Raw genomic sequence first — 16073 nt, forward strand, 5'->3', positions numbered from 1 at the left:
ACGCCTGAAGACACAAAAGTTTCTGACGCTGTTGGAACTGATACAGGGCTTTTAACACCTAGAGAGAAGCGAAAGCTGCAAAACAAAGATGATGAATATTCATTCGGAGTTTGTGGTAGAGCCCTACATTTTTGCTAACCAGGAAAAGAAAAAAAATCACAGTACTTCACCTGTCATTCTGCTTCTGTCTTCTGAAGAAGACAGCTCAAGGGCAAGGTTGCTCATTAACACCGTATTTATAAGGGGAAAAACCTTGGTGTACATCATGGTGTTTGCTGGAGGCAGTGGTATGGCTGTAACTGCTGAAAGCTGGGCAGCAGTAGCTGTGTTGTGTGCTCGTGCCGAATCCTGAAGCTAAAGTTTGTGTCGTGCTTCTTGGATGGACATAATGCATCTGTCCTACTGCAAATACTTTACAGTGGACAAAAGTAGCAGTGTAAACAGGCCCAGAGGCACTAAACCTGATAGGGTTCTGCAAAATTGCCACAAGCAGAGAATCACTTTTGCTACTCTTTTTTTATAAGCAGCCACTGTAAGGAACTGAGATGCAGGAGTGCACAATGTGGTATGTTGAATTGCAAATAGTTATTTGAAAATAGGGACACAGTTCTTAATTTTTTCTTCTGATCATGGTTAATTTCTTCTTGATTTTACCTCCAGGAAGGTAACCTGGTTAGAAACAGTGCTTTCAATCTTTCTCAATAATTTTTATCCTTTTACTATCCTGATTGTTTTAATCCTTGGTTTTATTGTTACAGTTTTCTGACCGTATCAAACCAACTATAAGAATGCCTGAAGTTATTTGAATTTTATAGTGGGACTATCAAACACATAAAGGCATTCTGGGAAATGTTCCTGAAGCTGATCTTTTTTAAGGTCTAAAGCTTTTTGTCATCTTGAAGAATTCATTACTTGCCCGGAATGATATAAACCAATTATCTGCAGGGCCAGACATTGTGACTCAAATAGAATCTGTGTCAAGAAAAAAGTGAAACAGGTCAGCAACATGAAGGTTGCCTAGTTGCACTCACATTTGAAAAAATAGACAGAGAGAGCGAGACATTTATATGCTTAAGCACCTTTTGCAGAGGTACTTGACTTTATGTACACATTTGCAAAGTCTCCAAAGACGCATAAATATTCATTAGAAAACTACAGAAGTAATGCTTAATTGAAAGAGGAAAAGTTGAAACAAGAAATTAAGTCGATCTGAAAGGGTTATAATACACAGAATGTTTTAAATATGGACTTTAAAACATAAGATATTATTTTAAATTATTATATGGATCATATTTATGATTCAGACAGTAGTCTCTGGTTACACAATGAACTGAGTGGAGTATGGATTTTGGAAAAAACCCTTACGTATTTGTCATGTCAGTTCCTAGCTAGTCACTAAATGTCTAACTGATGGAAACAAATGTGCATTACAAAAGGAATGGACTAATGAAGGAAGAAGCACTTTTCTTTGGAGATTCATTACTTCACTTGTTCAAAATAACGTCTGGCTGGAATCTTTTATGTGCTGTTAGTTGCTAACTCTTCATCAAGACACTAAATCTAAGCAAGGTCGAGATGCTTTGCTTAGCAAGTACAAGAGAATACAAGTGCTCGAGGAGGCAGATTCGGTCCTCAACTAGACTGCTCTAACTCTCTAGGAAAGACTATAACAAACCTGAGCTAGGAAGCACTGGCTTTTAAAATCCAAGGCTGAAGAAGACCGTCTCAGACTGAAATTTTGAGAATTAAATGCTAGCTGGGGTAAAAATTAAAACCTAGGTTCTGATATGAAAAATGACGTTACAGAAATAAGTGTTAACATAAATTTATTTTCAAAGAAGCATAAGGCACCTAACATCCAGTGTAATCCCATGGAAGGAGGAGGAGGGCATTTAATTCCTTCAGCATCTCTCAAAAAAATCTTAGCTACACCATGAGAGTGCAGCTTGCAGACCGGGAGATGTGCCAGGGCTGAGCTACACAGACCAGTTCAGGAAGGACCACCAATCTCTCTGTAAGGGTTGGAGGTTGCATTAAATCAAAACCAGAGTCATTAGTTCTGCCAGTTGTGTTTCAAGGTGTGCATGAATCAAAAGCAATCTAAAAGTAGTCAGTAATCCATTATTTCTAGGAGAAAAGAAGCAGTCATAAGCAACAGATTACTTGTTCAAAGTGACTTTAACGACAATCTTCTGACTGAAGAAGACATCCAGGTTTTAAAACGCTGTCTTAAAGAGAACATTATCCCTAACCTGAAGTACCACTATTGCAAGTCTTACAGCTTTAGAAATTTTGCTTTATGGGTATTATGGCTGGATAAGTAACCAGAATCCTATCCTCACTGTTCAAGGTATAACAGTCAGAGGGAGGGAAAGATGAGGAATGATTTTCTTAGTTCATTTGTACAAGAAATTAATGGACCTCTTTTTCACAAAAGTCTTCACAACAAAGCAGGATTATTTAGAGCAGTTGGGTAGTTAAGCATTGTAAGTGGTTATGTGAAAACCTTCCATTTACTTCTTAATAACTAGACAAAGCAGAAGGCTTGATACAAAAGAAACTACTAAAATAGAAACAGATTAATTATTTGTCCCTGGTTGAGGTAACTGGACTCTAAAATGAGAAATTTTGGCATTTTAAAGAATCATCATTAAAAAGTGCATTAAATTTGATTCCTGATCAGCAATCCACTTTTAACATAACATCTACCCAATTTTAGAGCCTTTGTGCCACTGAGCACTTGTAAATACATCCAGCAATGTGAACTGAAGATTTTGCATTAATAAATGATCCTATTTTCAATTGTCTTGCAGAACATGTAACAAAAGAAGGAAACAAGCCTTTAAAAAGTGTATGACAATCTGAAAAATATTTTCTCTAGTGATCATAATCAACTGAAATACATTTATGATAAGCAAACAGGTCAGGCGTCAGGTCTAGATACCCAATTGTATATAATTAAATCCATTTTTGAAATTCAAAGCATATGGTTCTTGTTAAGCAAGAAATTGAAGCGTATGGATAGTTCCTACTGAGCTGGAAAAGAACTGATTCAACAGCATTCACACTGCAGCTTTCCCATGCTTAAAGTTAAATATTGTTAATTACCTTGATGAATCAAGTGGAAAAGTGTCCTTGGAGGTTCTTGTTGATACAAATTTAATAACATGATAGCATCAATAAACTTCTTTATGAAACCTATTCTATTACTGAATGTTTCAAAAATTGTCCCTAAAGCACCCAGAAAGTTTTTATGTTTCAGAGACGGTGCAATCTTTAAGCAATATTTTCATGATGTATTTACCTGTATATGTGACCAACTGACCTGTTTGACAAATCAATCTGCACCTAGAGGTGTCAAACTGCAGAAAGCAGCAGACAGCATTGTGGTCCTATTAACAGCTGCCAAATTCAGATTGCATAATTGGTTACCATCTGGGATATATTTTTTTTAAAAGCTACAGATCAGTCATTTTACTTTGTGAATTTGTAAGAGTTGATTCAGCATGCAAGAGAGGGGGTAGACTATACAGCCACAAAAGGAGTTAACATAAAACAAAACAAAGATAGACAGAGGAACTAATCAAAACTGAATGATACAGACAGTGAAATATAAAATAAAACCATAAGGAATAAGTGATCAAAACATTAGTCACATGAGACTGGAGCTATGGGGGTTAAAGCGAACAATCTTCAAGAAGAAAAAAAGAGTGATTATCATAAAACATTGCTATGTCTGGCAAAGATAATTGAAACTACATAGTGTAAATCTAAACAATGATAAATTGAAAAAGAAAATAAATACCCTAATCCAAAGAGATACAGAACAAATGGAACAGAAAAAGAAATTGCAAAAGAAACTGTGTAAATTAAGAAAGTAATAATGACAAATGGCAAGGCAAAAAAGACAGAAAACTCCCTGAGGAAATGGCTCAAGGGAGTAAGCTTTTCAGTTATAAGGAAAGCCAAAAGTAATCTTGCAAAAGTTTAAAAAAAAAATAAAGAGAAGGTGAAGGTGGATAAACTATCCTGTAGAGCATTTTCCATACCTCTTCTTCATTGCTAATTTAGTCAGACACAGAAAAAATAAAAGTTAATTGCATCACATTGTGTTTGGAATGTGATCTGATTAGACAGTGTGAAACAACAGGATGAAGCCATTAAAAACACATAAATCAAGGAAAAATACATATTGCATTTGACAAGCTGAGCCCATGGAGCCAAACTCTGGGCATGTGACAATGGCGCAACCTTTTGTGATCTTCATCCATCTGATACCTGAAGACAAGGTCTTTCCAGCACTTCTGTGATGCTCATCCTTCTCATATACAAGCTGTAAACTGCATTTCCAATAAAAGCATTTGGTTGATAATGTAGACCATTATGCCACAAACAGCTGTGATTGCACTCACGTGAATTTGAGCAGCTAGCAGAGACCAAAGCAAGATAAGCTTATTGCAAGAAACTAAAAAGATTTGGCAAGGAGCTAGGAACACGTAGTTACAAGGCCAGTTAAAGCTGAAATCTTCAAATACAGATCACCAAAGGGCATGCTGATTAATTTTTTTATACGGTTACTTTCAAAGATCAAAATGTTTTTCTTTCAGTCCTTTCTTGAAATTTAGACTATAGTATCATCAGAAAATTAATTTTAAAATTGGGTAGCTGAAACAAAGAATTTTCCATTCTCTGACATCTGTTTCATTGCTGCCATTTGACATCTGGACCTTCCATTTTCTAATGTAATCATTCAGAATAGTTTTGTTCTCTTTCAAATGTTTAACTTACAGTTTTATTATCTTGACAGATTCAACACTCTTCAAGCTTCCCCTTCCAAGAGGAAATATTAACAGAAAAGTAGTTCTGTAATTAGCAGAATTAAGAAGTCTGCTGCCTCTCTCATATACAAAACACTAAGGGGAGAAAGCGGGTTAAGTTGTAGTAGCCAGTAACTCATGACTGGGAGAAAAGTATAGGAAATACAGTAAACTTTACTGAGCTAAATTAGTCTTTTCTGCTTCCAAAGCTCATCAAAATAAAATGTTTTAAAATACTATGATTTTAAGAGGTGGAGATTGTATTTTGTTGAGTAACTATCAAGAGATATGTCTAACCTTTTTGAAGTTCACGTTTATGACAACGTTGCATCAACTTTCTTCTTAGAATTGAGCTGTCAGTGCCAACTATCATTAAGGGCAGCTTAAAGTTCCTAGAGGTCAAATCCAGCTCTTCTCTGGCTACATTGGACACACAATTACTCCAGTGTTACGCGCTCTGGAGGAACAAACAAGGTGGCGGTTAAGGAGGAAGGGCAGCTGACCTGTGAGCCGCTTCCTCTCGCTAAATCCATGCCCCACACAGGCACCGGGTAGGCCAGGAGACTCATCTAAACTCTTTGGCTGATGGGGGTTTTATTGTTTCTCTACTGACCTGTAAAATACCTGTTTGTCATATCTGAGAACAAACACTCGAATGCCTAAGAGATCGCTGGATTTTTATTTGATAAAAATAAATAATCTGACTTTTGAGAAAGCTAGAGAGTGAAATAAATGTTCTGGTTTGCACACTGCAATGAATGCAGATGAGCATCACCATCAAGCTAAGCAACACTCTGCTAATTATCTTGAGCACTGAAGGATCATGGAACAACCATCCTCCACAAAGCTTTTGCAGTCTCAAGAATTTACCTCTTATTTTCCATCTGTGAAGTCAAGCAAATATTCCCATGGCAAAACAATATGAGGAAAAGGTTCCATAAACTTGTAGCCACTTCATGGCCATTCAGCTGGCTGTTGCTGAAAACAGCCAGCCCCATATTAGCAAGCCAGCTGTCCACAGATCAAGAGGAAGAGACCATACAGCCAACGTTTCACGGCCTTTGCAAGCTCAGTTGTGCAAAGGAAATTAGATTTGTTTTCTGTTGAGTTAAAGAACTATGATATACTCCCAAGACTGGGTACATTTGGTCTAAGCGGTTTACAAATGTTTATGACTTTCCACGGTATGGGGGATATTGCACATTTCACGACAAACACATCATTTTAGAGGAACAAATCAATATACAAATGCAATAGCATTAAAAGTGATAAAGCCATTCCAGATAGTCAATTTGATATACAGCTAATGAAAAACAGTTCCATGCAACATTAAAACTAGTGAAATCACACTGGATTTGCCCTGCTATAATTGGGATGACAATATAGCCTGCTTTACGTTAAAGATAGTTCTAAACCTGGAAGCATAAGCTAAGTGCAGATCTTATACTGAATTGATCACATCAAGTCAGAACTGCACATCAGTGGAAAACATGGAAGTGAAGCTGGGAACAAAACATGACTGAGGGTGAAAAGGTATGGACATATCATGCAAATACGGCACTTCCAGGTCTAAGAAGGTATCTTTTGTAATTCAAGTGAAAATTCTTAAAATCAAAAAGCTTGAACCAGAAGTCATTATAAAAGGTTTCAGAAGAGCAGTAACATACATCAGCTTTTCAAGCAAGTAATATCTACAGCAGTGGCATTTTGCACTAATTGAAATATTTTAACTGGTGTCTCTGGCAGATCATAGAGGAGAAAACTGCATTTTTCAAGTGAAGAAGTAATAAAACTATAAATCTCAGTGTATCTTAAAGGCACAGAGACAATCAGCAATTAAGAATAAGGTTTAAAGGGCTTTCAGTTATATAGGGAAGTTATTGCACACTTTACTAGGAAGATGGCAGAGATCTGTCAAAAAATTTCAAAAGGAATGTACAAGAGGTGGGAAGCGGGCCACAAATTGGAATGGCTGCTATATGGCCTGCTATATAATGGCAACCAAGCTTCATTTGGTAGAATTAGGTTTGGAATATGAATCTTTTTCTCATTAGACAACCATAAGCATAAACTCTAAACCAATGGTTCTTACAATATAGAGAAGAAAGTACAGGACGAAATAACTAACAGTTAACTATTTCATTGAACGTAGATCAGCAAACTGTACACAGTTTCTGAGGCAGACACTGAACTTGGGATCCTGTCTCTTATATTGCTCGTTATTCTTGATTGATGCAGGCAGCACATGATCATAAAAATGGATGTGGGCCTGCAATTGCATTCTGGAAACAATTCTATAGGCATTATTACAGCACTGGTAAAGTATGCTATCAAATTTATTCCTGTTTCCACCTGTGCACAGATGTAATGACGGCTCCGCCACTTTGCCTACCTACCCTTTCTTCCCATGAAAAAGGACAACTCAGAGAAACTTTAAGAGCCCGCCATTCCTTTTACAAATATGCTTGCATCTTAAAATGATTCAGAAAGTTTCTTGTGCTAAAAAAAAAGTCACTCATAGCTTTTAAATTGCTCACTCACAGCATTATGTAACTGTCCTACCTGTGCAACCTAACACACATAACATCTCTTTGAAGGACTTTGTCTTATTGTTATGAAATCACTTTTCTATTCTTGATATATGCACATCTAAGTTAACTTTCCTATTATGAACACAATTTTGACTAAATAAAAATTCTAGTTAAAAACAAAAAATAAGCATTTATTCAAATACTAAACCTGTCACTATTTTTCATCACTTCAAATGCATAGTTTTAGTCTGAATGTCTCAATTCTTCCTATCATCGAACAATGTAATACTAACACATTAAAAAATTACATACAAAACAAGCCTTTAAACAAAGGTACACAAACAGGAGCTAGAAGCATACAGATGGACTGTGATGCCTTTGGGCACTATATCCCATCCTTCTAGCTCTCAGTTCAGAATGTGCACCATTTTATAAAGAAGATCACAAAATGTCCAAGACTTTAAAGGCATAAAGGAGAAGATAAATTCCAAAGTGGAGGAGAAAGTTTGCTACAGAAGGTTGTGTCCAACTGATGACTCAGCTCTTGAGTAACTGATAATACCACACAGCATGAAAAAAACTGCTTGCATATTTTCAACAGCTGGAACACTTCCAGGGAGACAAAATGCACAAATACTGGCTCATGAGCTGTTTGAGATGATTATGTAAAGGAGCCAAAATCAAAAAGCATAATTGATTTCATTTTTTTTCTTATAAATGAAATAAACCACAGCGTAGCCTACTGTGATGATGAACTACATTAGATCTGTCAGAATCTCTCTGGAGGTCAACAATCTTTGAGTTTATAATCAGCACAAACAGAAGTATTCATGGATTTGGGTAAAAATCATCACCCCCAAAATTGTTTCTTCCTAAATTTCTACCAGAGAACTCAAGTGTGAATGAAATATTGTCTCAGACAGAAAAGGAATGCCTAAATGAGGGTTATCACTGACATCTGCAAACAATAAATTCATATGGGAAGTCAGATAGGAAAATTGCAGATCCCTTCCATTTTCTTCAGGCACAGAGCTTGGAGGGAGAGGACAGCTACATGCAAAAGTAGGATCCAGCTTTCTGAGGAAGGTAATAGGTAACTAGACCTACAGAGACTTGTATTAATAACTGAGGACCAGCTCACAGGTGGACTGAATGAAAACATCCTTGCTACGCTCTGTCTCAAAGTACCACCACCTACTGACAGCTGGTGATAAACGATGGTGTCAAGCGTGTTACTGCCACGTCTCTGTTGAAGCAGAATTGTGCAATCTGTCACAAAAACTGTAAGAACTTGCTTGTCAGAAAGGTTAACATAAGCATCCAATTTTTTAACTTCTAAAAAGGTTTTAAAGATTAAAAAAAAAAACAAGATGACCATACTTACCATTTTTTCCTCTTAAAATAGAGAACTATGGGACCCAAATAGCAGCGGAACTGCATGGCTCATCGGCAGCTGATAGATGGTATCTAGTTATTAAAGCAGGTTTAAGGCTAGCTGTAGAGTTTATTGAATACCAGTCGTGAAAATAAATTATTCAATGAAGTATAGAAAAATTCATCAATCATTTATATGATTAATATTTGGCAGATATTTAGCCAACTGTACTGGATATGGTATCATTTAGCTGGAGGTCAGTAGTATGAATCTGTATCAGGCCACCAGTGTCAGAAAACTATTAGGCCTTGATAACCATATGAACACCTTTCTCTAGCTCTGATAGGAATGACACAGAAAAGGTTCAAGCACAATCCTGAATAAAATGTGGTAGAGAACTTGAATGCTACAAAATTTTAACCAGCTCTGGTGATTGCCTTTTGATATAAAACAGAAATGTGTGTTTTACAAAAGAAAATTGTAAGTTAATTAAATCCTGATAAAAAATAAGTTTGAGGTGAAAAAGAAAATTTTTTTAGTAGACTAGTTTAAAAATTTCAGGCTCTGAACATTTCCAAAATTCTTTCAGAAATTTGTACAAATACTTATATTTTGAATTGTAAAATACTCAGCAAGGTTCATTTATAGGTACTTTACAGCTTGCTACTACTTGTCTGAATATTCAAAATCAGGGGGTAGCTGAAAAACACCACTTTTATTTCATAGGAAACCAGTATATCTTTTTAAGAATTGCTTTACATTTTAGAGTATTTACGGAGAATAATGAGTTAAAAAAAGTCATATCTGTAAGTCAGAGGGCCAAAAGCATCCAGAACTCCTGACTGGAGCAATTATTCTTATTGCAGAAGAGCACTGAAGCATGTGTGCAAGCAAAGTCACACTGAAGCTCATGGAATTCATGCACATATTGAAGTGCTTTGCTGATCTGGTGCCAGAGACAACAATACCTACACAGTATTATCTTGTCATTCTAATTATTTACTTAGGACTGCATAACCAAAGGATCTAAATCTTCACTAAATTTTTAATTCAGTCCTAAACCAAAACTTGTTAATATCTAAGCCCTCCTTCAAATGGCTCCTAAACCTGCAGAATTCTTCACATATACTTATGTATATACAAACAACAGGGGTGTAACTATGAATGTTTGTACATGTGCATATTTATGTGAGAGCTCTCAAGTGCCTGCATAAGCCTAGGTTTTGTTGGGTTTTTTTCTTACTGTGGTCAGTACCAAGTGACACATAAACTAAGAATTTCTGTTACTATCTCAACCTTTAGTTTTCCTTAAAGCACTTTTAGCATGCAATACACTGATAAAAATGATAAAACAATGAAGGTGACTGTCTTCTTACTTTTTAAATCATATGAGAAACAAATTCTTTTCCCTCTTATATTAAATATGTGTGGCCAAGTTTGTAGACAGTCCAGATTTATCAGACTTTCTGTGCACATGGTGCTCACATACATGCTGATTTCTCAAGCAGAAATGAGACGCTCCTGGATTAGGGAACCCTCCTGAGCTCTTGTGGAACCAGTCCTAAATTCCGTTGTATCTTTAACAGTTTTATGTAGCAATATACACCTGAAGGGAGTGGGTTGCACATGCGCAAATAAAAGCTTGGAGGCCAAAGCACTGTATGTCAGATTTTAATGCACAAGGAAAGAAGAATAAGAACCTGCATCACTTGTTTGGGCAGATGTTTTACAGCAGGGTTTTATTTAAAGCAAATACCAGGCAAATATTTGGTTTCTTTTCTTTCCTCTCTGCTTCTTTGTCTCTTAATCCCCACAGCAGACTTCTCCTTAAGCCTCGGAACTACTGCTCATTTTACCCAGAACAGCGCCTGCAATGTGACTCACCATACCTTGAACAGTGTTTTACCAGCTGCTCACACTTCAGGTTGGTACATAACTACCTCTGTTCTCCCAACCAAATGCTACCAGCTTTCTCCAGCAAACCAAACCAAACAGTGTCCCTACGACACATCAAGGTCCAATATTTCTTAACCACCTTTCTCATATTTGTATGGGTTTTTTATTTGTATGAGCACAGATACACATGCACAATACCATTCTCACAATGAGCCCAGTTGTTCAGTCAAGATCCCCAGCAATTTCAGAATTGCAAGGAAAATCAGACTTAGTGTCCATACTCTGTGCGACATAAAAAGTAATGGAAGACGTCTCTCTGTAAGGCACTTGCGTCATGGAGTGGGACAGAATTTAGACACCGACAACAGTAAAATGTTTGTCTGCTACCTAGAACTTGAAAAAAAAAACACCACAAAAAACCTCCAATAACCAAACAACAAAAAAACCACCAACCCACAATCACAAACCTAATAAATTAGATTACATCATTTAACTTTACATTAATAGGGCCTTTTCTTTAATAGTTCTGTGCAGCTGGTGAGAAACATCATGCAATTTTAAAAGTGAGGACAGGATCTTAAGAATGTATTTATCATCATAGACACTCATGAGTCTGGAATCCAGAACATTCTGGTTCTTAGTTCAGTGCTTAATCCAACAGGTCACAGTGACAAAAATCCTGGCTCTTTTCAAACCAGTAACAAGTTGTGCCACTGATTTTCATGCAGTCAGGATTTCACCTTACCTCTTAGAACCAAGATTTTCTATTTTCACCTCTGCAAGGGATCTCAGCCTCTGCAGCAGATAAAATTCCCTATGTAACACTTTTCCGAGAGTTCACTCTTGCTTCTTGATCAGCAGCTTATTTTTTAAAAAAATCTCAAGCTCTTGACTGTAGTAACTTGACTTGAAAACAATTAGTTTTTCCTCTCCTCTCCTATCTTCTGAATTCAGTAAATTCTGTCCTTCTTTATTTGCATTTACTGTAGTTCATCTATGTAAAAAATTATTTCTCTTCTCCTGTAATCTCCTAGATACAGATGAGCCCTCTTACTGTGGGCAATCTTACTATGTATGAAACTTACATTTCATATGTAAATGTTTGCTCATCCTCCCTTTCAAACAAGTCATTCAGTTTAGATATTCCCAAATGATTGCTTTTGAAAGAACTACCTTCAGGTACCTTCCTTCTTAAACTCCCATCAACTCCAGTTTTCAGTTTGAAGTAAACAAGGGGAATTAACGTCTGTACTGAATTTCACATTTGGATGGTGATTATAATTGTGATAAAAGTTTAACATCTTATCAGTTGGCTGAAAGATGTTGTAAAGAAAATTAAATTACTTCATGGATCTGGTTTAAGCCTCACCATTTACTCTAAATGGCTCTAGACCTATGAAGGCTTAAAGTCACTTAGAAAAAAAAAAAAGGAAGAAAGAAAAGAAAGACATTAAGTTTAATCTTTCCATTGTTAGCATTTTTCAAACATTTCACATGATTGCTTTTGAGTGTACCCAGCATGAACCAGCATAAACTCTACCAGTATTGCTCACCAATACAGAATCTGTTACCTTGAACTGCATTGAAGATGCTTTCTGCCACTGGAGCCCTCACACCAATTCCCACACTGCTCTTGTGCCCTATATTGTTGCAGGACTGTAAACAGAATAATAATTTCTAGAAAGACCTTTTTTTTACCCGTCCCCCTCTCAGAAACACTGCAAACATCCTCAACAAAGAGAGTAGCATTTTAGGACAAACAGACCAGCTTCAGGGAAAAGGAGTGGAAGGCAGTATATATATTGCTATTTAAAGAATGAACACCAAATACCATGTGGGACCATATAAAAACCCAGAAAAGTGGCTGAATTCCCAAGTCAGTCAAGCTGTAAGAGGACCTAGATTCTTTCCTTAAAATGAACACTCCAGAGAAGACCAAAAGCTTTTAAATTCATAATAGATAGGTTTTAATACATGACCCACTAAAATAACTACTTTTCGAGAAGTGAAAAGTCAAAGCAAGTAGGGAAGAGAGAACAAGTGAACTAGGGAGACTTATTCATTATTTCAGCGCTAAAGATGGAGGGAAATTGTAGCTCAGAGGAGTTTGTTCTTTAATTAGTATAACTCTTTATTACTGGATTTTTCCCAGTGCCAGAATACAGCCTTTTAAACCGGAGAGAAGGGGAAAAACATACTGAGGGGAGAAAAATCTCCACCGCTGAGGGAAGGGAAACGTTTCACAAGTGGCATTAGTGGTGTCAGGTTGCCTTTGCTAACTCCACTCTTGCAAAGTATTGCTCAGCAGCCTCAGCAAGACTTTTACAAACTGGCTTATTTTGGTGCATAAGGCCATGAATAAATACCACATAATTGCCACATAAATACTTTATAAAGATAGGCTTCTTCTGGAACAGGTCTTCTGAAGCCAGAATACATGAATAAAATCTTTCCACATGTAATACTGTCTTCCTGCAGGCAAATTCCCTCCAGGTCAATTTGAGAATTATTTAATGAAAATTATCCAAATAAATAATGCAGGAATAAAGCTATTGAAAAATTAAACTTTCTACACACCAGTTAAATTCTAAACTAAATTAATTAAAACCTTACTGACAAGTAGTAGCATTACAATTATTTATGATGAGTTTGGTTAAAAGAATAAACTTGTTAAATGAATATGTGATTTGTACCAAATCAACTATGACTTACTGAAGTAATAGGCTTGCCCTTCCAATATCACATACAATACTGAAGATTATTAAACCTCTCATATTTTTCTACACTATTCATGAGCTTGCTAATCAGACGCAATTGATAATATGAAATATTTAATTGTGTAATGTTTTATTAATCACTGTTCATGAAATGTTAATAGCACATTTTTGCTAATACAATACGGGACTCTTGCTGAATCTAGCAGCTTTGTTTCTTGATGGATTTTGATGCTGCGTATTTTGTCATGGTCACAGAGTATCAGAAGCAAAAAGGTAACACCGCGAGAATTAAATGCACACTCACCAGCACCAGAAAAGTAAAATGCAGACTACAGTCTGGAAAATAGATAAAGGAGTATAATTTGCATCATAGCTCCCCTGGGATCCGCATAAGGACAAAATTATTGACTTTCTGGAACAAAGTGTCTAGCATTTAGTCCATTTTAATGACATGCAATTTTCAAGGAGTACACAGGGCTAATCTGCCGGATGGTTAAAACTTCAATTAACCAGCAACATCAGGATATGTGTGGGATGACTGTGAATTACAATGCAAATCAGTAAGGTGTAGCAAAAAAACCTTCTGTGCTTCTGCTTAAAGAAGCCCTAAGAGACTCCTGTGCTCCTCTCAATGCTGCGCTTCCTCCTCTCTCTTCATATGCTCATTTTTTTCTTCAAAACCAAGCAGCTTTGACCATCTTTGCTTTCCTCCAGGCCATTCTTTCTTGGATGGTACTTAAACTTTCATCTCAGCCTTCAAAACTCATATATTCACTTAAAAAAAACCCACAAAAGGTGATCATTCTGAAGTTGTCTTTGGCCACAACCTTGGCTGTGGACCTCTCCACTGCTCTTGTCCTTCTGCCCTTAGGAGCACATTCAGAACAAGGGCTCTAGAGCAGAAGTTCTGCCAACCTCCACTTCTTATCTGTATTTTGAGAAGATTCAACGATGCTGGTTCCCCAGAGGTAGCAGCCAGAAGGGTCTGACAAACAACCTGACTCTAGAGGATGAATTTCAGTCAAAATACAGAACCTAGGAGGGACTATTAAGAAAAAAGAGGTGGACTTGTCCAAACCAATACCTATCTATTGAAACACACTGAATTTCCTGCAGTCACAAGAAAAAAATGCATATTGGGAAGGCATGATTACCTCTGGTTTTCCCAGGCAGAAATATGCTTTATACTACTCATTAGCAGAGTTCAGGCACCTACAGGACTGTTGCTTTTTTATACGTGTAACAAATTCAACTATTTAAACAAGTACTGGATTAATGGCAAGGACCCAGACAAACTGAGCACATCTTTTTTTTCACTCAGTAAACCTTCCCAACACTTTATGGGCTGCCATAGCTCTAAATGTCCAAGAAACAAAGTCTTCAGAATTCACAAAAAATGGCTGCACCGCTAATCGCAATTCTTAGTAACTTCTTTGTTTTTTAAACAACTAGCCTATTTTCAACTGTTTAGACTGAAACTTGTTTGAGAATATTAAAAATTAACACAAAAATAACTTGGTATCACAAATGGCCATCCTCAATATCTTTATGTTTGTGTGTATGTCTTCATTTGTTTGTTTGCTCTTGTTGTTTGGGTTGGGTTGGGTTTGTGTGTGGTTTTGGTTTTTAGGATTCTTGGGGGGGGGAGGGGTGCGGGTTTTTTGTGTTTTGTTGGTTTTCCCCCATAGTGAATATTAACAATATATACACGTAAATATACTTATGTATGGTGGTATAACAATTTTACAAACAAACCAGTCTTTAAGAACAATCCTGACCATTATGGTCTGAAAATGTCACATCTATTCTAGGTATTTATATGCACCATATTAATGAGGTATCTGGCTTCAGTCACAAGCGCACTCACTTCCCTAGCACTGTAATATTTTCCTCTTTAAAAGTGGAGATGTAATCATGAATAAACTAAACAATATTGACACCAAGTCTGGCAGAGCTGAGAAAAGACCTCAAGTGTCCTGTGTACAACTATCTATTATTGTCAATATACATTAATTATTAACAGAACCATTTTCATCCTTGAAAGATATTTGATGAGATGCAACTGGCTTTCTACAAGCCCAGACGACTATCGAATATTTTGTCTTCGCAAGACCAATCCATGTGTAAAACGAAGTAGTGAAAGCACAGTATGGGAGACTAGCAGGGAAGAGCTGAGGTCCCACGCTGAGAAGTGTGTCTCATTGAAACAAACAAACAAAGAAAGCGAAAGAGTTGCAAATGTTTTCTAAATGATCACCTGGTGCACCAAATCTAGAATTAGAGTTGATAGATTTTTGGGATGATCCCTCAGCTCATATATTACTTCAGTCACTTCTGTTTACCACTTTCTAAATATTGCCAAACTATTACCCAGTAAATGGTAATTGCTCTGTATTTGTCTCATCATCATAAACATTTCTGACAAGAGACCTTGAGCTGACAAAACATACCACTCTTTTCCACAGTCCTAATCAGTAGTCTACCTGGTATAAATATCCATTCTGTCTTGTCACCATCAGCAAAAATGCCAAAGAAGGTGAAATACTAGCTGCAGTGACTGCAGGAAAAACAGAGTACAGTAGTTCTTCCACTTCTTATTCCACAGAATCCCTCACATATTCCTTTGGCCAGGTTGCCCCAAAAAACTATTATATTTCTAAATACAGCATTGCTCCATTCAGCTTTACATCATAAATTTAAATAACAGCTATATTTCTGGTTTTTCTTCCTAAGCCTT

Source organism: Columba livia, chromosome 9 (assembly GCF_036013475.1).
Source record: "Columba livia isolate bColLiv1 breed racing homer chromosome 9, bColLiv1.pat.W.v2, whole genome shotgun sequence".
Classification (NCBI taxonomy): domain Eukaryota; kingdom Metazoa; phylum Chordata; class Aves; order Columbiformes; family Columbidae; genus Columba; species Columba livia.